Raw genomic sequence first — 23,303 nt, 5'->3', positions numbered from 1 at the left:
GAAATATAGAATGATAAAAAATTTGATATAGAAGGAGAAACCCCATATCTGCTTTATGCAAGAAATGAAATGTAATAGTACTCTTCTCAACACCACTCTTTCAAAAGCATGGCCTGATTGTCACACAATGGTGGTGGATGCTATAGGAGCCTTGGGTGGATTAGCAATAGCTTGGAATGAACAGGCTATTACGCTCACAGATTTTCATGCAAACCACCACTTCATTCAAGCCAAGTTCCATATCATAGGGACCAATGTGCATGGTCATCTTACCAATGTATATTTCCTACAAGCTGCTGAGGATAAAATCACAACCATGGACACACTTTCACTACTTAATGTCAACTGATCCCATCCACTCTAGGTCATGGGAGGTGATTTCAATATGATCACCAAATTAGAAGAAAAAATAGGAGGTTGAATCAGACTAGACAATGAAAGTGAGTACTTCAAGCAGTTCATACAAAGCAACTGGTTAATCGACCTGCCCAGCAACAACAGAAGATTCACCTGGAATAACAAAAGGTCTGGTCCACATCAGATTGCCTCTAGGCTTGATCGATTTCTGCTATCAAATAATGCTATTCACTTGGGAGGAGACCTCTCAACCTCTATTCTGCCATTTTCAGGGTCAGACCATTGGCCAATCTCGCTTCAGTGGCAAAGACCGGGGAACTCCACTAGATGACCCTTCCGCTTTGAATCCTTCTGGTTGACCCATCCACATTTCAAAGATCTAGTACAGCATACATGGAAAAGTTTTCCTCCCCCTGCCGGTTCCAAAATGTTTCAATTTCAACAAAGGTTGCAATTCCTAAAAGCACAAATCAAATAATGGAACAATGCTACCTTTGGAAACATTTTTCAAGCTCATCAAGCCCTAACTCAAGAAATGGAGAAACTCCAGCAAGCTATCATCAATGAAGGCAGGACTAAAGCCCGCAACGAACATGAAAAAAATCTTCAGATTCAGATCCATGAAAGAGAGAAACAAGAGGAAATCATATGGAAACATAAATCACGAATAAGATGGTTAAAGGAAGGGGATAAGAACACAAAATTCTTCCATCGCTCAACAATCCAAAGGAGAATGTACAACAACATCACCCACATTCACAACCAACAGGGAGACCGATTGGAAGAGCATGGGGATATTGAAAAAGAACTCATCAAGCACTTCAAATCAGTCCATCAAGAACCCAACATCAACAGAAAGCCAACAATCAACAAGATTCTCCCTCATATCCCAAAGGTGATCACAAATGAACATAATCAATTGCTTCTTCAACCGGTAACCTTTTAGGAGGTGGAAGATGCTATGAAGCAGCTTCAGGAAGGAAAAGCCCCTGGTCCAGATGGCTTTACCTCCACTTTCTTCCACAAATTCTGGGATATTATCAAAGAGGAAGTCTGGCAGGTAGTCGAAGAGTCTCGAACTCTCCATTGGATGCTTCCCTCCCTGAATGCAACTTTTATTACTCTCATCCCCAATGAGGAACAATCTAATACGCCAGACAAATTCAGGCCTGTAGCCCTATGCAATGTCATCTACAAAATCAGCTCCAAAGTTATAGCCTCTCATTTGAAGTCGTGGCTTCCCCTACTCATCTCACCAGAACAATCGGGCTAGCTTGAAGGAAGGCAAATCATGGACGGAATCATCCTCACCCACGAGATCATACACTCTCTAAAGCACCATAAAAAAGCAGGTATGCTACTAAAAATCGACCTCTCCAAAGCATTTGACAAGTTGAGTTGGATTTACATTCAATCGATGTTAACAGCCTTTAGTTTCTCACCTGTGTGGGTTCGATGGATCATGAGCTTAATCTCCTCAGCTTTCTTCTCCATCTTGGTTAATGGTATTCCCTCCACCCCCTTTCAACCCTCAAGAGGCATCCGCCAAGGGGATCCCCTATCTCCTTTCCTCTTTTTTCTAATGGCTGAAGGGTTGGGTAGAACCATAAAGCACACCCTCCAAGAGAATCAGCTTAGAGGAATCTCCCTGCACAACTCCCTTGCCATCACCCACCAACAATTTGTGGACGATAACATGTTATTTGGGCACCCCTCAGTCCAGGAGGCCAGAAAATTCAAATCCCTCCTTGATGATTTCTCCACTGCTTCTGGTGCCAATATCAACACAATCAAATCCCAGATTTTCTTTTTCCATACTCCTGCCATGACTCAATCTTCCATAGCTTGAATACTGGGATTCTCTATTGCCTCTCTCCCCTCCAAGTACCTTGGTGCTCCCCTAATAGATTCTGCCCTCAAGCACTCCTCTTGGCAACTTCTCCTTGACAAGCTTAAATCCCGCCTCACCTCTTGGACCTTTAAAGCCCTAAACATGGCTAGCCAGATAATCCTCATCAAAGCTATACTGCAATCTATGCCTCTTTATCTGTTCTCTGTCTTAGCAGCACCCAAATGGGTTCTCAAAAAAATCAAAAATCTCCAAAGGAACTTTTTATGGGGATCAGCGAGACATAATCGCAAATGGGCTCTGATCAAGTGGGACACCATTTTCCTCCCAAAAAACCTTGGGGGAATCAGTCTTTGGGACCCTCAACACAGTAACGCAGTCATGGGCGCTAGAATCTGGTGGAAGTGGCTTTCAGCCCCGCACACACCTTGGGCGATCCTATGGAGAGCCAAGTATGCCAATCACAGATCGAATGATGAACTAATCAGGCTTACAGACACGGACAAGGGCTCCCTAATCTGGGACTCGGCTAGAATGCACAGACATATGATCCATCAGCACAGCTTTTGGGAAATAAGGGATGGCAATAGTGCTCGTTTCTGGAAGGATTCATGGCAGCAAAGACCCAAACTCCACAGCTTAATCTCACCTCCACCATCAACGGACGAGGAAGTACATCGTTGGGAAATGGTCAACCAATACTGGATCCCCACCCTTGATCAGGGATATAGACAATGGCGCAAAGCAGAATTCATTATTAGGAATGGCACAAAGATAATGTATAAGGCGCTGGACACAGAGCTAACCAATAGGCGAATCAGATTTTCTGAAGAAAAGGACATATTACATTGGGGATACAAACCACGGGGCACCTTTACTACACATGAGGCACACAATCTTATCATCAATCCTCAGGCAAACAAGGACCTCCTTTGGGACAAAGTGTGGTCCCCCAAAATCTGGCCCAAAATCTCCACTTTTCTATGGTTACTCTGCCACAAAAGAATTCTCACCTGGGACAACCTAAGGAAAAGAAATTTTCATGGCCCCTTAAGATGCCCCAACTGTGAGCAACAGGGGGAAACTATACAGCATTTCATGGATTCCTACATATTGGCAAACAAACTTTGGGAAAAAATAATTTTCCGATGTCAAAAATATGGCAGAGACAAAGAAGACATCACCAAAACCATTCGTCAGTGGGCAAAAAACCTGTATAAGAGTCCCCTGCTTAATGCACTATGGAAAATTGTACTAGGCATCACCATGTGGAAAATTTGGAAGGAGAGGAATCAGCATATCTTCAGGAATCAAGCCAACCCCCTTAGAAATAATATGGAATAATATATGCAAAAACCTTCAAGAAACTCTAGCACTCCAATCTTGGAGTAAGGAGGACTTCCCCATTGAACCGCAAGAATGAAATATTTGGATGAATTGAAATCTCAGGTTCATCCAGACTCAGGGGTCACACTCCAAATCCATCCCAACCCACCAATCTTCCAGCAAGTGGTGCCCTCCACCTGCAGGATTCACCCAGCTCAACTTTGATGGCACTTCTAAAGGTAACCCAGGTCAGGCCGGGCACAGAGGAATTTTCAGGGATCATTATGGCAATCCTCTTCTACTTTACCTGGGCACCTCAGGATGGGGCACGAACAATTCAACGGAATTGGAGGGACTGTGGCGAGGTCTCGATCTCGCACAACAACATAGCTACTCTCCCTTAATCATAGAAGGAGACTCTCAAATCCTTATTAACATGGCACAAAAAATTATATAGGGAACTCCAGTAAACAAGCCATCCTGTAGTTGGAGACTTGCAGCTCGTCTACAACATATTGAACATTTGCTTGCAACTAATAAAGCAATCACTTTCAAACACATCAAAAGAAATGGCAACAAAGTGGCCAACCTCTTAGCTAATCTAGGGGTGATAAGCGACAAAACTCTATATACAGGTTTGCTCGAAATTATAAAAAATGCCACACACCAACAGGAATACACCATACTAGTGCAAATGGATGCAGCACCCCTAGATGCGGGTGTTAGATAAGTCTTTAATGCGCATGGGCCGCTGGACAAGCAGGTGGCTAATCAGCATGGCAACCTGCGCCTTCCCCTGTGGGAAATTAAGGCAAGTCCTGGCTCCTTGGCCGGTGCCATTAATCAATTTGGAAAATCGAGAAATTCTCTGCAAATTCCGAATTATGGAGCAAAGCCCCCTGCATTCACCCATTCGGCCTCTCAGTTGTTCTTGCCATCCCTCTGCAGCAGAGCCGAGCCTTCGCACTGCTACGGGAAGACGTTGCCGACTCCTCTGCTGCGTCGACCTGGGCAATGGTCACCATTTTTCTCAGTCCTCTCTCTGCCACCTGCATTCTGCGCTCTCGACCCCTTCCTCTGGTCCGGATTTGAATTCCCCTGCACCTTACAACAGCCCCTCTGCCGTTCTTGGCCCATTGCCTGACCCTGTAATTCATCGCCCGCTGCAGCTTTCTAGACGAAGAATCATGCGCCAATGCCATAGAATGAGGAGCAGGGAGGTGGAAGTCGAGGTGGCGCCACTTGCCCTTCATCTCTGCCCCCTTCTGTCGCCACATCCCCGTCTGCATCCCCTCCCCCAAGCCCCTCCAATTCCCGCTTCCTTGGCAGATACCCGGACACCCGCAACGGCCGAGGCAGACTGGGCACCAGCGAGGTTCGGCGCTCAGGGGGATTCGCCCAGCACACTGCTACCACTGCTTCCTCCCAGCAAGCACAATTCCAGTTTCGCTGCTCCATGGACAGGCCGCTCATCATTGCCACCGTCACGGTGGATTTCAGAGAGGTCACTGACTCCTGCCCCAAACCAAAGCTCAGCCTGGAAACAAACAAGGATCCACCAAAGCTCGGCATCTTTCAAGGGGAGCCGAGCTCCAGCCACCCGCCGAGAGACAGGGACAACCCGTCCAGCAGCCGACAACAGACTCTGGGAGGCGAAGCCACCCACAAGGACAAAGGAATTCAAACGGAGGACACTGCAGGTGGCGGGCATGCAACGGATACTGGCTCAGAAGAATACGGCTGGTGTCCGATCGTGGAGGAACCACCAACAGAAGCCACCTTGCTGCTGCATGCCAGGTCACGTGTCAGGCCCTGAGTTTGGTTTGCTTATTTTCCTTTTTATTATGGCTAATTTTGAATTTCGCTTCCAGCTCGGGTTACGAGCATTAATTCTCATGAGCTGTTTCACTGTGGAGAATTTTGAGCTAAACAGTGGGTTTCACTATGGATGTATTACTGAAATTCACAGTCTTTTGGTTAAATTTTTTTATTTTTGGAACTGTAGCCCCTGCGAGGGCAAAATGAACTTTCGTTACCTCATTCTCGGACTGGTTTCCCCAATTGGGGCAGTCGCGATTTCAAGGCTTGATGTTTAAAATGGTCATATAACTGACCCAGTACTGCAGAGGCCAGTGCCTCTTTGTACATTATGTTTTTATTAATAGATCAATTTTACTTAGAAAAAAAAATAATTATAATTGATTTAAAAATTAAAATTTTAAAATAAATGCTCATTAATATTATTTGTAGTTTTTTATTTTAAAGTTATTTATAGTTTTTTATTCTAAGCCTATATATTAGTGTGATATACTTATACATTAGTGGGATAATATCTATAAGTCCACTCTTGGTAGGTGTAGTCATTTTAATTAACCAAAAATTTAATAGATTAAATATGCATTGATTAAATATGAATTGCAATGCATAGAGGAATATCAATAATTGTTGTAGCCTTTTATTATAAGGGGAAATTCAAAGAGAAAATATAAGTTTTTTTTGTTATAGTATAAGTAAACAAGTTGAATCTATAGGTTATGAATCTTCTCTATACATTTAGAATTTTAAAAATGTTCCTGAGTGTAACACATGAAATTCTAGTTACAAAATTCTGAGACTATGTTTAATTTTGAAAATGTTCCTGAGTGTAACACATGAAATGCTAGTTAATTGAGACTATGTTTATGGAAAGCTTTTGATTGAAAGAGTACACTATGAACTATTTGTATTTCAAAATAATTTTATGTTTAAGAATACTAAAGCCATTATTAGATGTATAGAAAATTTTGTACACTCATAAATTATAAAAAATAAATAAAATTATTGTAGTTGTTAACACACAATATTATAAACCTTATAGAGCCAAAGAAGGTCATCACACATCAGTCTTGCATTTCTTAAATTTTTAGAAAAAACAAAATATATTTTCCATAGTGGTTACCACAGAATTAATGAGAAATTCTAGTGTTCCCACACATTATTATTTCCAATGCATTATTTTCTTCTAGAGACTAGACATTGCAGTGTTTTCAAATGGCTATAGCTAGTGTGAGTAGGCATATTTATCCGCTATGTTGTAATAAATATATGCTATGCCACTCCCACTGCTATATATATGGAATATTCTTATGTTTTTTTATGTAATAATAGAATATTAAAATACCTCTCTTGTAGAGAGTTTTAATTTTGCAATATTTTTGGCTTCTATTTTGGTATCAAAGCTTATGTTTAGAGTGAGAGGTATTAGAAAGAAAGAGATAACATCCATCCATCCTTGCCAATATGGTGAAGGGATTTTGAGAGGATATTATCATTGGTGTTAAGAATAACTAAGATACAGATTGCGGGTTTAAGCAAAGGTGTCATGACTATGGGAAGATGATGCTCGTCATTCCTAAAAGAGTCATTATCAATTGTTACCTTAACATATACCAAGGGAAAAAATGTTTAAATATCCATGAAATAAGAGATTGTAAAAAAATAGAGCATGAGGTAATTTTTGTTGGTGTTGAGAGGAATTGAGATAGGAATTGAGGGTTTAAGAAAAGGTATCATGACTATGAGAAGATGTTGCTCATAATTCATAAAAGATCCATCATCAATTTCTAGGTTAAAAGATACCAAGGGAAACAATGTTCAAATATCCATGAAATAAGAGATTGTTAAAAAAAAGAGCATGAGGTAATTTTTCATGGTAAATTTCATGGAAAAATATGCTTAAAGTCTAACCAAGAGATCGTTAAGAACTCGAGAAAGAGGTAACTTTTTCATGATACATTTTATGTTCACTATGATCTAATTCATTTTTGTATTTTGTTTGCTTTCCTTTACTTATATTGTATTTAACATTTTGGCGGTACCTCATTAGTAAGTGGTTAAATATAATTTTAAAAATAAGAGAATATTGGAGAGATACAAAAACATTATTTATTAAGATCATAAGATGGAAATTCCATTGTAAAAATAATATTTAAATGAACCAACCTTGAAGCTAGACGGGGAGACTATGCAAATTGGACTTTTAAGATGCATCATTTAATCGAAGGGAATAATATTTGGGTAATCACATCTGAAGAAGAAGTTGAAGAAATAGCTATGTTAACCTTAGTTTAGGAATGGGAGCGATGAGACACCAAAACCAAGGTTTTAACACTCCCTCCCACGCCCTTGTACTCTCTTTAGTTGTGGGAGGTGTTACCTATTGAATTGACTTGACCTACAAGGTCTATTATGAAGATGGGGTCACAAAAATCCTTTTTTTACAACTCATTTAAATCTCAAAACTAATTCCTCCATTGTTTTCATCTCATCGAGACATTTTTTGGCAATATAAAATTTATCTCAATCTGACTCCTAAATTGAAATTTATGCCCTCTTGAAGTTTGGTTAATCAAATTAGGCCACATCATCATTGAATGCCACATGGCATCCAAGTATAGTCCACGTGGAACTACCACATCATTACTACATCATTTCATGTAACCTTGTATTCCTATATGGCATCCACATGGCCACTGTCACATCATCTAAAGTGCGAGGCCCACAGTGTCCTCCTTCTTGTGTTTGCGGGACTTTCCCTGTTATATGCATTTTGGCCCATATCCCAATTTTGGTTGGTGTCCTTAAACCCACAACACACTAGAGTAGCACAACACTCCATTTCCCATTCTCCTCTCCCTTTGTTGATAACTCTTCAAATTAGGCAGTGGACAGCGAGCGTTGTTTGAGGTTCCATGTTAGAGGCAGGTCCACATCATATTGCTCGACTACGTTACCACCCCGAGCATTAAGTGTGAACTAAGAGAGGAGAGCGGTGGGTAGTGAGTGGTGGTAGGTTTTATGTGCCAAAGGCCCCTAACAAAAACTTGAAGAAATTTTTATTAAGGGTGAGTTCTAGTTTTAGACCCCCCAAGTTAACTCACAGTAGGTTAAGGGCGGCTCTCAGATAAATAAGCATTGTCGATCAAGTATGCACTACAAACACACCAACACAAGATAGTAATCCTTTAACAAAGGGCAATGAAGGGAGTTCCAATGCTAGACACCCCACCTGTTAACCCACGACAGACCTAGGGGCCCCAAAAGTGAACCTAGGTCATTGATTTTCAATTTTGCAATAAGGTTGAGAATTAACAAAGTCTCATTCGATAGTGGTGGGTGGTACCATGAATTGGTAGCCTAACAGAAATAAATTTTCTCATCGGTTATCAACTTCATCTACTTCCATTTCTCGATTGTGAAATAAAAAACAACAATAACATCAATAGGAAACAAGCGGTCTTGTCACTTAATGGAATGGAAAAAAAAAATTTATTCTCGATGGTTGCCCATTCCATCAATCATCATCATCTGATTGTGAAACACAACACAACGATAGCACCGATGGGTGGTCCTATCTTATAAAACTTGGCAAATAGAAATATTCTTGAGTAATTTTATCACTGAACCACTTTCATTGCCCACTGCATGTTACGTTGTGCATGTGTTACAATGGTGAGTGGTAGAAGGTAAGAAGTAGAGCAGAATTGCACCGTGCCAAGGTTCCATCCTAGACCTACTCTCAACCCCTTCCAAGTTTAGATCCTCACATCACCAGATGCATTCCATATTAAGAGAAAGATATTCAGCCTGGATATGATGTGACTTAAGAATAGAATTTGATACTGGATAAGATATGGATTCCTACTAAAACATTGAAGGAAGATAAATTCATTGAATTTCACTAGAGTTTTCTAAAGACTAGGGAATCTACCTAGAACATCAATTTTGTGAGATAATGGCCAAGTCCTAAGAACCATCCTTCTAAGGCATTGAGCCATGCCCAAATTTCTGTAGAACACAATTTACATTAGGTCCTAAACAAGAAAAACATGGCTCCAAAGGAAAATTGGTGCAAGTTCAGGTATTTTAACTATACTAGCTATTGTAGAGTTAGGCAGTTTCTTCAGTGAGATAGTCTACAATTCTTAAGTATGACAGCGAGTTTCCCAATTCATAAACATGTCAAATAATTAAAAACAAATGTAATAATAGGCTAATCAAGTGATCTCGGACAATTAATTTGAATCATATAAGTAACCTTGCAATCATGAATATGATAACAATCACATAGTGCCATGAGTTTGATATAACCATAGAAATATATGAGACAACTTGCCCATAATGAATCATGTAGTGGGTTCTATAACCTTTCATGAATAATATCAAATCATAAATCAACCAATAACATACTATAAAATTCATCATCCATATTTCTAACATATATAACTCATTATGCTTATATGAATAACTTGAAATAGTTATTAAATGAAGGAGGAACTTCCACTCTCCACCCAACCATAGGCAAGATACACTGCAATCTCTCTTGCAACTCACCACTCTCAAGCTAGATCCAAATTACAAGGAGATTCTTCCATAAGGAAAATTTATCACCAATGGTGTGGTCAAATACTTAGGACTTTGCACTTGTTATCTAAGTGAGTCATCGTCTAAGTGAGTCATCGACTACTCTTTAGAAGTAGGCACCCTAGTGACGCACTTAATCTCCATGCTTGAAAACACAAGGATTCACCCAAATTCAAGGAAGATATGTGTTTTTAGTTTTTATGATTGAATCCACTATACTAGTGGTTTAATAGCCAAATGGAAATCACTTAGTGATTCATCAATTAACAATAAAGTACTAAGTGGTTCATCAACCAAGGTACGAATCCAATGGTGTAGTTAATGGTTGAACACGAAATCAATGGTTCATCATCCAAATGCAAGCACTAAGTAGTTCATTATCTAAAATGAAAGAACTAACTGGTTCATTAACCAGAGGAAAACACTTAGTGGTTAAATTTCAATCCTTAAACTATACATTGGAAACATGGGATCACAAAAGGATTTTAATCTCCTTAAGCATAGTTAAATTAGTTAAGGCCCATTGTAACACTCCCTCCCACCCCCTTAGGTTTAATCCCAACTAAATAGTAGGTTCTACCTTCAACCAACCCAACCTCCATGGTTTCATTATGGAAATGGGGTTACAAAATTCCTTCTCAACCAAAATGAGTGGAACTCACTTTGGATAATACGATTGCATTGAGATCGTCAAGAGCTTTCCAACAATATTTAACCTTTATGTCAATCTAACTTATGGATTGAAAGTTATGCCCCTTTGAAGTTTGGGCCCCAAAATCCTTCCACATTAGATAGGATTCACCACATCACACTCACATGGCACTTCTTCCCCATGTGAAGTCCATTGTGGAACTGCCATGTCACAACGCCTTAGTGCTATCGCACCTTGCATTAATTGTTAAGAATGACACCCATTATATCCTCCATGACACACCATACATTTTGGCATCAATTGCTAAGGAAATTTTTGTCCCATAGCTTATGTCCCCTTCGCGCTCCCTGGTAGAATTAGACAACATGCACCTCCACAACCCCAAGCTTCATAATGATGTGGATTCATAGTGAAGTGACTTCTAGCCATGGGTGCTACCTTAATAACACAACATAAAACTCACAAACCTCTATATATCTTCATAAACTTAAAATTATAGGTTGTAAGCCTTAAGAATCAATGCAATCTATTTACTTTGGGATAGGGCTAATCTTGCATGGAAATGACCATATCAAGATGGACAATTCACATACCAAATTGGTGATATGGTTGTGATGGGTCTCTTTTTTTAAAAGGAAAGATACCAGGGTGGACACATTATCTATATATATTTTATGCCTGAATATATATCTTTCCAATACATTCCTCTAGTCATAGTAGCTCAGATCAGTCTCACATAAATCAAAGTGAAGGCAAGTGAACCAAGGATATGGAAGATGACAAAATATGACCATTAACACATTATGGAGACTTTCATTCCTATCACCCACTGGCTAGATGAGTAGAAGAAGTGATGCAGTTTCATAGGTTGAGCATAAAAATTGATGAAGTCTGGATAAGAGCTTACTAATGTGATTGGATGGCCACATGGTAATGCTGGGAGGATATTTTAAAAGTTCTGTAAGAAACTGTAAATATTTAAATTAGGAAGTGAGTTTTGATTTTTATTAGAACAGGTTGTAGAAGGTATTTTCTGATGTAAAGTTTAGTTTTCAGTTTCCATTTTCTGTGGATAAGGGGAAACGATTCACATTGTGTGACTCTTGGTTATCATAGTCTGTTCCTTTTGGGAAACAATAAAAAGAAAGAGTGTTTGAGAAGAAGAGGTGAGAAGAGAAGCTCCCGCGTGATTAGAAGAGGGAGGTAGAGAAGAGAGGAACTCATTGTTTCTCTTTGAAACTATAATCCCAAGTTTGTAGACTCACTTGTACTTTCTAATATGTGTGAACTGGAAGGTATTTCTTTGTGTGAGTGGCATAAATGAACATAAATTTTGTATTGTAAATTGTATGCTTTCTAAATGGTTGAGATTGAATCAAATTCATGTGATTAACCAATTTGATTTCTACTTGTGGTCTCATGGTTTCTATTCTTGTGCATTTGTTCATTTGAATATTGGTCATTTTGAAATCCTATAACTTGTTGAACCGATTTACAAAAAATAAATATGAAGAATGTAGCTACAATCATTGCGTGATTGTTCATTTATCTTTGGTATTCTTGTTGCAATGATTCCAAAACCCTGTGGGGGAGTGTTTATTGTGTTTTGGCATAGTCGTTACATGGTATTTATAGTGATTGGAGTGTTTTTACAAAAACAAAGTACCCTGGTTGGAATTTTGATTAAAAAAAATCCTCTTTGGCTTATTTTTTTATTGGAAAATTTGTTATGGTGTTGAAAATCTTGATGAAGAAAGGCACATGAGATAGTACACTGTGTCAAGGAGTCGATCTTGGAAATAGTTGAGGTCATTTCATCTTCACCAAAACCGCAATACAAAATTTTAACAGGTGCTATGAAATCATTTTGTAGAGACAGAACAACAAATTGGAAAACAAGCACTACAAAATAATTTCATAGAAACTACATAGAAAAATTTTAGGACTACGTGTTAATGCCCATTTTTCCTGCCTATTGCACAATCTATTTAAGTTGAAGTGTATGTAGTTGGATTTATGAAACGAGGTAAGATTCTTGAGGAGGGTGAGAGAAAAATCTTATGTAATTTATGATAATAAATTCATATTATGATATTGACTTCCTATGTTAAATGTTTCATGAAATATTGTTGAATTGGATGTAAATACATAGCTATATGGGTGGAGTAGATTGGGGATATTGGTGTTGGGGTGATTTATGTGACATCAAGTGGTATCAGAGATTGAACACTCTTTGGTGATGAGATTATAACAACCCAGCAAGAAAGCAAAGTTTTGAAGATGAAATTTAGAGCATGGAGTAGAATCGAATGTGATGAATTTGATTGAGAGATTGTAAAATGGAAATCTAAAAGAAAGGAAGCCAGTAAAGTTCAAATTTCTCAACAGAAGCATGAAGCAAAATCAGATTCGAAAGGATGATTGAGGTAGCTTATTTTGTTTTAATTCTTATTTAGTTTGAATATTGATGATTGCATGATGGAAATCTAAAAAAGACAATCTATGGAAGAAAATTTACTTTGGGAGGAACTAGATCATATTTGTTTTAAACATAGGTATGAAAACATAAATTTTTGAGTGAAGGACACTAGAATACTATAACATTGAAGGTAGAGCTAGCAGAGAAGACTAAAATAGTACTGATGCATGTTCAAAAGATATTTGGAAAACGAGGTAATGGTATTTTGTTAATTAATTATTGATTACAAGTAGTGGTGATGATGTTTATAGTTGATGATTGTAACCAAGAACAAAGATATTTCGTGATGATGATGGTAAGGAACCTTGCAATAGGGAAGGAGGACAAGAAAAATTCTCATAGGAAGAAGGTGATTAAATTGCATGTAGAATCCATAAGACTAGAGAGTGCTTAGATGAAGATTCCAGAGGAAGGAGTCAGCAAAACTACTAGGAGAAGGCTAAGCATGGAAGAGATTAGTATGGTATTTACAAACAGGTTATGGTGTCAACTTGTTGTAGTGGTTTGTATGCGGTCCACAGTGAGTCGGGAGAAGCTCATAGAAGAAGGCAATTTGTGAACACGTGTTTGGATGTTAATGAGGATGTTGCTATAGTGGATGAAGTAGATGAATATTTGATGGGAAACTTGGAAGTTTTAGACTTGCATAAGGGAGAGACGCTAGAAGCAACAAAGGATACTTCAAAGTCTTGCATTTTTAAAACATATAATTGGTTTGTGTATTTAGATGTGTAGGAAACAACAAAATGGATTGGAAATATTTTAATTAATGAACTTGTTGATAGTGTTGGATCTACCAATATTCATGGGATCTCCTCAGTATCAAGTCCCAAGTAGACCTCACACCATTTAGTGTAGGAGTCCCATCTGTTGTGATGGCCCGGTTGGCATTTACTTAGAGATTTTCCTTAGCTCTTGTTGTTCAACATATGGGAGTGTTACACTGGTGTCTTCAAAAGGGGAGGTGAGTGTATTGGGTGAGTGCGTAATCTAACTGTGTCTAGGTTCTCTTACTTGCAAAAGGGGGAAAGTAAAGTGAACCTCTAAGTGAGAGGTAATAGTACCACCCAGGAAGAGACACATGTGAACCAGAAGGGTCTATCTAGCATCCAGCAGAATAGTCCACAACAGATGCGGCAATCATTAAAACTGAAGTACAAGGGAAGACCTATCCACCATCCATTAGAGTAGTCCACAATGACTGTGACGATCGTTATAACTAGTAAACAAGAAAGGTCTATCTAGTATCCTATGGAGTAGTCCACAAGGATGAGACAATAGTGATAATCAGTACAACACATTCCCAACAAGGTAAGTATTAAAACAACCAAAATAGTTCAGCTATCTTAGTACATGTGAAACAAACATGAATTACAGATGTTGAAAGAATAATATTACAAACATCTACAAAACATGCATGAAAATGTGTTGGCTTTAACAGGCTTCTGTATTAAGAAAAAGCTTCAAGGAACATATGTACACCATATATCACTAGCCCCAGTAGTGGGACATTGGAGACACTCCTCGCTCCTCAAAGAACTATCTGAAAGCTCTCAATGCTTTGTGGGAGGAGCCAAGGTGAAAATTTCTTGCTCATACAATGGGAGGGGTATATATAGCCAAGGGTGATTCTTGACCCTTATGACTCTTGGACTATCCTCATGACCGTTCAGCTTCCTATGACTTTTCAATTGACATGACTCTTCATATTCTTGTGTGTCCATTGGACTTTCACTTTACATTACAATATATTTACAACAGATATGGCCCATAGTAGTGATGTGGCTTTGACATCTCATGACACAACTTGACATGACACTGCTGACATGGACTAACTGGTTGTGGTGGCAATGTAACGATGTTGTTTTTGTTGAGTGATGGATGTGTTCTTGGATGTGTTTTCTTTTCTCCTCTGCATGGCTTGATGCTATGGGGTCTTCCATTATCTTGGTCTTGAAAAGCGGTTGCATGCATGTGTTCCCTTTGCTTGCTCTTGATGAGCTTCTTCTATCCATCCAACTACAAGCAACTCTTCTAGAAAGTTCTCTCCTTCTTCATCTCCTTCATCGTCTCACCATGCTCTAACAGTGTACTTGTTCCTGCAATTCACTCATGACAAGACAAAATCAAATCCAAAATCTCCTAGTCTAAGATGCATGCATTGATATCCATGGACTGGGCCCCGAAAGGATGATAGGCTTGGAAGAGGGCTCAACAACTATGCATTGCATAGTTCCAGGTGAGAGGGAGGGAGCCTGGTGACTGAGACTGTGTAGTGCGTAGCTCAGGCTTGACTGAGGAACTCTAGGGCACAATCTTCACTGGCGGGAAAAATTGCGCAAAGCTTATTGGGAGGCAGGATTGCACAGTTGCAATGATTAGTGGCAACTATAAGGTGAGACCTTGGGAGGCAGTCCTATGTAGTGTTCCGAGGGAAGATAGAACAGGGAAGTAGAGAGAGCATATAGGATAGTTTTGTGCAGTTGTTGGGAGCAGTGAGTCCCAACTAAGGGAGGACACTAGGGGACACATCTATGTAGTTCTGGTAGGCAAAGCAGGCTCAAGTCTCTGTGCATTATCGGGTTCCAACAGACAGGGAGGAGGCTTGATGAAAGATCATGAGAAATGTGCAATTCAGATTAGGCTTGAGGAAACTTATACGCAATTCTAGGAAGGAAGGTAGACTGCTCACTTCTAGGATTGCGTAGTGCAACTGCCATAGAGGACAGTCTCTGCACACTTCGTAGTTCTAGGAAGTAAAGTAACATCATTGAGGGCTGATACTACATAATGCAGCTTATTTGGGGTCTGGTGAAGTGGGGTTTTCTGGTTGGAAGGATGTTTCAGGAAAATGGCTAGGTGTGGGAGGCAAGTGATTTGCATACTGATCTATCTCAATGTCCACATGTTCGTTACAATATAAGCCTCCCATTTGTTCATAGCCCATGTCTAATATTTTGACTTTCCTTTTATGTGACGCCTTTATGGATTATCCTAGCCATGTAAACATTAAATTTATACAACATTATACTTCGTATACAATTACATTTTTGTCTCCCAGAATGATATGACAGTGGCACTTTCATGATTCATACATGAGTTTAAAACCCTTTCCTAAAAAATAAATTTTCCTATGCGATTTCTCTTCACTCATACATTAGTAAAAGTCAATTTAGTTTTTTATTTCTTTGCTTACTAAGATAATATGATGGAATTATTTGTGTAACATGACCCATCACAGTCATGGAAATGGTTGAAGCAACAGAGGAAGGGGCCTTGGGGTGAAAAGATGAATTCTTCACAAGATTTATATTCTGGTGCATGGATTATCTTTGACTTGTATAATGAATTTTATATGGCATGCTTCTATGTCAACATGGTTCTACATCAACATTTCTTGAACATATGTACATTATGATTATATTCAGATTATTTATTTATTGGTAAATAAATATGGTCAGGAAGAGAAATGAAAATTATAGTATTTTGAGGACTCAGAGGGCCCCACCTACCAAAACATAAATATAATAAGAAAGTTAAATTTTATTTAACTTTCCCCTTTAGAAACTCATTCCTACTCCCTAAAAAAATCATGATTGCAAATCAAATATAACATTTTATCCAAGCAGTTTCACTTCCCAAGTGCATTTAAGGTCCTTAAAAGGGAATGATGTCTGTGAAGGGAGGAGAGAGAGAACTGTGAGGAGAGGTATGCACTAATTTTTCTATTATCATTGTTTCCTTTCATTTTATTTTCTGTGAGTCAAAGAAGTTGTTATGCAACCAACTCACAAAACATAATAAGAGATACATCAGTAACTTAAAAATTATCCTCTTCGAGGGGGAAACCTCCTTTACATTACATAAATGGACAATTCTTGGATGATACAAATGATAAGTCCTTCTTGTTATATATAGGGGTCTAAAGGGTCACAATATAATTAGAGCCTACATAACAATAACAATGTAAGGGCACAACAATAACAATAGTGGGCTTCTATGTGGCACAACAATAAAAACATGGGGGATACATGTGCACAACAATAACAATAGGGATCTACACTAACAATACAAATAAGGGGAATACACTAGTATTATAGGGATCTAACATGCCCCTCTCCTTCAAAAAAGTGTTGTCTGCAACGCTTGCGTAGTTCCTGATGCTTCTATATAAAATTCTCATCCTCCCATGTGGAGTCTTCAGTGGGTAAGTTCTTCAACTTAATGAGATAATTTGAAATTAATCGATTTCATAACTATCGGGTTCTTGTTCCTGTGACCGATTCAAGCTCAAATATGATTTTTCCTTCTTTGTCAAGTTCTAGCAACACTATTTGAACTGGGAGGTTGTGACCAATAACCTTCTTTAAGCATGAAACATGAAAAACTAGGTGTACTCGAGAAGATGCAGGCAACTCTAAATTGTATGCCATGGTACCAATCTTTTGCAACACCTTGTACGAGCGATATTACTTGAGTGATAATTTATTATCCTTCTTAGCTTTCTTGAGGGACATTTTTTTTGTATGGTTTTAGCAATAAAAATACCTAGACACCTACATCAAAACTTTTTTCATTGTGATGCTGATCTAACTGTTGTTTAATTTGATTCTACACCAGAGGCCGGTTATCCTTTAAGAGTTGGAGAACTTGTTGTTGATGCTCAATGTGATCTTCCACTATTTGAACCTTAGAGTTTTCTCTTCAATATGATGTGATGGATACAAGATGATATCCATAAAGTGCCATAAATGGGGTAATTTTTGTTGCAGTATGGAGGGAAGTGTTATACCACCATTTAGCTAGAGGTAACCATTTGACCCATTGTCTTTGTTTATCAGATACAAAGCAACGAAGATATCCTTCCAAACATTTGTTCATTATCTTAGTTTTCTCATCAGAGTGAGGATGATAAGATGAGCTATGAGCTAATTGAGTACCAATATAAAAAAATATTTTCGTTTAAAAATTTCCAATGAAAATGGGATCTCTATCAATTACAATAATCTTTGGATTTCCATGTAGCTTTTAATTATTTCCTTAAATGCAGTAGAAATTGTACTATCTTTCAAAGGATGAGATAATGCACCAAAGTGTGCATACTTGGTAATTCTATCAACTACCATCACGATGATACTCTTTCCTTCAAAATTGGGTAAATTAGTGATAAAATCCATTGGGACCTCCTCCCAACACTGACTTGGAATGGCTAAAGGTTGTACTATACATGGCGTATTAATTGTCTCAACTTTATTTTGTTGTCAAACCAAACATTTTATCAAAAACTTCTGAATATCAGATTTAAGACCATCCCAAAAAAATTCATGCTTGACCTTGTGGTAAGTTATTTAAAACACTGAGTGCCCTCCTAAGGGGGAGGTGTGAAATCGCAGAAGAATATTTTTCTTGAGTTGGGAATTCTCACAAAGATATAAATTATCTTTGTACCATAACGAATCATTTTTCCACCTAAATGTATCATATGTACTAGGATCTTGTTGTAATTTTTGAATGAGTGTCCACACCTCTTCATAATTCTTCCATTCATCCCTTCCTTCATTTATCCAATGACATTGGATAATAGAAACGACACAAATAAATTCTCCCACATCCTTATCCTTTCTTGAGAGTGCATCTCCAACAACATTTTTCTTCCCCTTTTTGTAGATGATTTCAACACCATAACCCAACATCTTTGTGACCAATTTTTTCTGCTCTTCTGATGATAATCTTTGTTCCAAAAAGTATTTAATACTATCGTGGTATGTTTTTACCTTGAAGTGTGTTCCCATTAGGCAAGCTATCCATTGATTTAGTGCATGTAGTGTTACCAACATTTCCTTCTCATAAATAGGTTTTTGTAAATACTTTCCTTTCATTTAACGACTTTCAAAAGAAATGGGTCTTCCTTCTTACATTAAAACAACACTAGTTCCATTTCCTAAGGCATGACATTCCATAATAAAGGTTTTTGTGAAATCATACGTAGCAAAGATGTTCAGAGGCCTTAGGACCTTCTGGAGTCCAAGAAAATGCATCTTTCTTCAGTGATTTTGTTAGAGGTGTTGCTATTCTCCCATAATTCTTAACAAAATTATGATAATACCTTGTCAACCCAAGAAATCCTTGAAGATGCTTTTTGGTTGTGGGGATTTTCAATTCCTTAATGACTTTAATTTTTTCAAGGTCTACCTTAACAACCTCATGAGATACAATATGACCCAAATATTCCACCTCCTATACTCCAAAGAAATATTTTGAGGTTTTTGCATATAATTATTTATCCTCAAATAGTTTGAGCACCATGTCAACATGTTGAACATGATCCTTCCATGACTAGTTGTAGACTAGTATATCATAACAAAATACTAACACAAAATTTCTAAGGGTGGGTTTGAAAATTGAATTCATGAAACCTTTAAATCTCGAAGGTGCATTAGTAAGGCCAAAAGGCCTGACAAAAAATTCATAATGACCCTCGTAAGTTTTGGATGTTGTTTTCGGAATGTATTTAGTCTTCATTCTAATTTAATGATATCCTAAACAGAGATCCAACTTGGTGAAGTAAATTGCTCCATGTAATTCATCCAGTAATTCATTAATGATAGGAATGGGAAATTTATCTTTAATAGTGAGCTTGTTGAGCTCCCTATAATTTGGAAAAATAAGCCATGATCCATCCTTCTTATGCACCAATAATACTTGATCAAACAAATAACTTTGATTAGGATTAATTATACCAGCATCTAGCACTTTTGCAATCATACATTCAATTTCACTCTTTTGGGCATAGCTTGATATCTGTAAGGTTTGATGTTTGGAGGAACAATTCTTGGAATCAAATGAATAACATGATCATGATCAAGAATAGGTGGGAGGCATTTGGGAGTCTCAAATACCTTGTAATGATTATCTAAGACCTTTTGGAGATCTGAAGAAATAGATGATTTTGATGTTTGAAACTCTAGTCAACATAATTGTGCAATGGCACCCCATTTTTCTTCCTTTAATTTTTTTTTTCATGCCATTAGAGTTAATTATCTTTCTTGGTTTCCCTATGATAACCCTTAATTCAAATTCCTTTCCTTCCCAAAAAACTTTCAAGAAAGGCTATTGAAAATTAAAAGTTATAGTCCCCAAAGATTGTAACCATTAGACTCCTAGCACAAAATCAAAACCACCCATTGGAATGGAAAGAATTGTACTATTCAATACATAATCTCCCATGGTTAGCTTGATATTGTGGAACTTTCCAAAACAATTTATATTTCCTCCATTTGAAACCATCACTTGAAATTTTGGTGCTATATATAGAAAGAAATTCAATTCCTTAGTTATCTTACATTGAATAAAATTATGAGTACTACTTGAATCAATAAACACTATTACCTTTTTCTTCTTGATATATCCTTCTATCTTGAGAATTTGAGGAGTGGTTATTCCTGCCAATGCATTGCAAGAATCTTCAGATTCATTTATTCCTTTTCAAGGGTTGTTTCCTAGTGTATACTCTCCTCTTTCGATGTTTCTTGTTCCTTTTCTTCCTCCTCTTCACAATCTATGTATAATAATATCTTCTTAGCACACGTATGACGTTTAGTGTATTTTCTATCACAACTATAAAAAAAATCCCTTTTACTCTTTTTTTCCTCCAATTGTTGTGGCAACAACCTTGTAGGTGTTGGAAGGCTAGGAGCAGCAACACATCCATATTTATAGTTGTGAGTGGTAGACTTCCTTGTTTCCATAATTTTTCTTTCAACTTTTCTTTCCATCCTGAATTCCTTCTCTAATGAATCAGGTTCCCAAAGGTGAACCTCATGTTGGATGTCATACTTCAAATCACTTATGTAGACATCAATCCTATGCTCCTCTGAAATATTTGTTACCCTGATATTCAATTTTTGGAAGTCCTCAATCTTCTTCTCCATTGAACCCTTTTGTTTGAGATTTATCAATTGGATAAAGAAGGTGTTGCTCTTTGTATCCTCATAATGTGTTATCATTTCCTTCGTAAAGATTGACCAAGTGAAAAGTGGTTTATGAGAAAAAATCCATCGATACCATACAAATTAATTGGGATCTAAATATAAAGGTACAATGCATACCTTTTGTGAGTGTTTCACAACATGGAGATATAAATATTTCTCCATATGTAGTATCCATGTTATCAGATCCTTTCCATCAAACTTCCTCATATCAATCTTTGGAATGTGGTGGTTCTTAAATCCAACATGGGTTTATCTAAAAGCATAATTCATATTCCTTTTCTCCTCGTCATGATTTTCATGGATTACCTTGTCACCACTAGGAAGCATTTCTTATAAAAACATTTCCAAACCTTCCTTCAACCCTTCCATATTGAAATTCATCATTGCTTCCACGGTTTCTTTTAAACCATCGCTAAAAATGTTCTTGTCCCTCTTTATTTTTACTTCTAAACCATCCATCTTAACATTCAACGCTTCCAATTACTCTTTGCGAGAGCGAAATTTGTTGCACTTGGTCTCGTAATTTAGATATGTCAAATTGCATTTCTTCCTCTTCGTCATGCGTCATAGTACAAATTTATAGTTTCTCACTAGGTGTGTCCATTTATTTTTCTTCGGGGAATTTTTTGAATCAAACAATGATATATATGCTTCACTATACCCTTTAAATAACTTCAAACTGGTTTTTCAAACAAAAATTATGCAAAATGTTTTAAACAAATACACACCTTTTTCTTGCTTTTTAGGAGCTCAATATTGAAACTTTTGTATCTTTGTAATTAAACTTTTCAAGGTATGCAATTGAGCCTTGTGGTAGCCCTATGATTCTTATTTCCAATTCCACAAGTCAGATCGAAAATGGAATTTTCAATATAAATTTATGGAAAATATCCCACGATGACATGATTATCGACTAGCTCAGTAGAGGGAACTTGTATGGTGTTACACGTGTCACTATTTTTAACATCAGCCCTAAAAATGATACAAAACAAACTACAGTCTATACAATTTCAACCCCTTTTTACAAAAATCAAATCTGATGCTTAGAGAGAAATTTATGATGGTTTTTCCTAGGTCATCTAATGAGATTGAATTCTAGATACTACAAAAACCATAACTTCCTCAGATCATATCTCTAAAAATATATCAAAATCGAGATATGAAATTCATACACAAAATTCACCAATATCTTGAATCCAAGTGGTTTTAATTTCAACATCTGAATCCACGTAGAAAAAAATTTATAGCGAAAATTCCAAGATGGCTTCTTTGAAGGAGTGAAACCCTAGGATCCAAAGTTTTGATACCAAATGTAATGCAACTAGCTCACAAAACAGAGGAAAATATAGATCAATGACTTAAAAATTATCTTCTTCGAGGAGGAAACCTCCTTTATATTACATAAATGAACAATTCTTGGATGATACAAATAATAAGACCTACTTGGTATATATATGAGTCTAAGGGGTCACAATATAATCAGTGCCTACATAACAATAGTAATGTAAGGGAACAACAATAACAATAGGGGCTACACTAACAATAACAATAAGGGTAATACACTAGTATTATAGGGACCTAACAGAAGCTAATCTAATGATGGCATCAAACTTTCTTCCAAAAGGATATAAATTTGAAGGAAACTCCACCCAACCCTTCTAAGTATATTTTCAGGTATATTGAATTTTTTGTAATTCATTTACAGATAGAAGGTTTGGTTTAATTTGACTAGTGTTAATAGCTTTCAATTTTTTAGAGAAATCAATTTGTCTAAAACTATATTAGACTGCTTAGAGGGTGTTTTGAAGTTATCACATGTTGCTTTCCTGGAATATTTGTATATTATTTCAATTACATTGAAAATGTTCTAGAATTACGTCTACCTAAGGTTTTCACAGAAACCCACCAAATTTGTTTTTTTGTACCACACATTATTATATAAAAATGGCCTTTTTTTCACTCCATATTTTTTTCATGTTCCTCTCTGATTTTGCATATTTTTAATAGCAAATTGTTCTCTTATTTCTTTTAAATTAAAATGAAACTTAATAGCTACAATGTTTTAAATTCATAAGAGTTTGAATCGTTGACAAGTTAATTCTAATTTTTATTTTAATTATTGTTAGTATTACATACAATCTTTTTTCGTAACATTTGTAACTTTTATTGCATATGTGTACATATTTATTTATGTTCTCTTACTACAAATAACACTTTTTATATTGTAAATACTTATAAATTCTCCCT

Source organism: Pinus tabuliformis, chromosome 6 (genome assembly GCF_031772625.1).
Source record: "Pinus tabuliformis cultivar Carrire ecotype Pingquan chromosome 6, CPIR1, whole genome shotgun sequence".
Lineage (NCBI taxonomy): Eukaryota > Viridiplantae > Streptophyta > Pinopsida > Pinales > Pinaceae > Pinus > Pinus tabuliformis.
Note: the sequence above shows the minus strand (reverse complement) of the source record.